The sequence below is a fragment of the Alligator sinensis genome, unplaced genomic scaffold, assembly GCF_000455745.1.
Source record: "Alligator sinensis unplaced genomic scaffold, ASM45574v1 scaffold375_1, whole genome shotgun sequence".
Taxonomy (NCBI): Eukaryota; Metazoa; Chordata; order Crocodylia; family Alligatoridae; genus Alligator; species Alligator sinensis.
Window position 1 is genome coordinate 2,861,484 of NW_005841928.1, and position 1,696 is coordinate 2,863,179.

Here is a 1,696-nt window from a genome sequence, read left to right on the forward strand (position 1 = left end):
CACGGTCCAGCCATGCAGCTGGGAGCCATGTAGTGCAGAGCAGCTGGCCAGTAGGCAGGCTGCAAAGTGAGGAAAGCTGCAGTGGGGACAGGGAGAGTGGAAGCGAGCAGGCATGCAGGAGCGCAGGGCCTGCACCAGTGTCCTGGGACCAGCACTGGTGGGGCCCAGAGTGGGATGAAAGGAGCATGGGGCACGGGCTGGCAGGAGTCTATGGAGCTGAGCTGGGCTGTGCCAACAGGGAGAAGGGGGAGCTGATCGGGCTCCATAGAGCTCCTGCCAGCCGGGACCCTGCGCTCCTGCTGCCCTGCTCTGGGCCCCACCGGTGTCCCGCAGTACATGTGGGGATGAGCACGCAGCCCCAATCCTGTGCTCACCCATCTGGGCTGAGCAACAGTGGTGGGGTACAAACAGCTGCTCAGCGCAGAGGAAAGCAGCTCCCACCCCTCACCACCACTGGGAGTGTTTGCTGTGGCTGTCCTCCCAGATCCCATGCCACATTAGGCACTGGTGCAGCTGCTTCACCACTGCCTCTGGACTGCCAAGAGCGGCAGCAGTGGCCATGTGAAGCAGCCACAGGGCAGCTCACAAGTGGTAGTGAAACTCCAGGTGGGCAACCGCAGCAAACACTGCTTGGTGGGGTGGGGGTGGGGAGGGGTAACTTTTCTCCATGCCAGACAGCAGTTTCTGCCCGCTCTGCTGCTGCTGCCACTCAGCCCAGCTGAGGGTGAGCTTGGAGCCAGTGCAGGGCCCAGGCTGAGAAGTGGTGGTAGGGAACCAACTGTTGCTCAGCATGGATGAAAAGCGGCCCTTACACTCCTGAAGGAGACAAAGATAAGTCATTATTACAGAGCATAAGTAGGAATAAGAGGTGCAAAGGGGCATTTATTGTTTTACACTGCCTTCCTATAAATTGATGACTACTGTATCAGTGCTAGTTCAGCCGCCACGCACTACATGGCAAACTTTGTGTTTTGACAGCAGATGCCCCTATACCCACATCCATACCCACAATATCATACCCACATGCACACATCCACACATCTGCACAAACCCCCACACATCCACTCATACTCCCCCAACACCCCTGCACACCCCACACAATATAAAAGAGTAAGACTGCATTTTGAGCTATTATGCAATCACTTCCAAATATACAGCACAAATGCACACAAATCAGGATAAAAATATATTTTTAATTAAATTAAAATATGCTTGCTTGCTTTTTAGTATATAACTTTTCCCCCCTTGAAGATGGAAAACCCTCTTCGCCAGAGGATTACTTCTAGGGGCAAGGGGAGGGAATTCCGATGGCAAAGGTCAGTGGTTAGGTGCAGGACTTCTGGTCCCAAGATAGCGACCAAGGGGCGGGGCACCTGTCAAGGGGTGGGGCTACCCGTGTGGCCCTTGACAGCTTGCCAAAACTTGGTAAGCGGCCCTCTGCCTCAACTAATTGCCCACCCTTGCTGTAAAGGATGTATGGAAGCCACTGGGGTGTGGCAGGGCTGTCCAGTTCAGAGCAATCCTAGGACCCGGAGCCCTGGGGTGTTGAGTATGGTCAGGAGCCCAAATACATTTCAGAAGGAGGACCGTGGCATGCCATAAGACTGGGAATCTGGCAGCAAAGACAGAGGGAGCAAGCCCCATGCCCACAGGGAACATACCTAGGGACTGAATGGCCCAGAACCTGTGGAGGGGT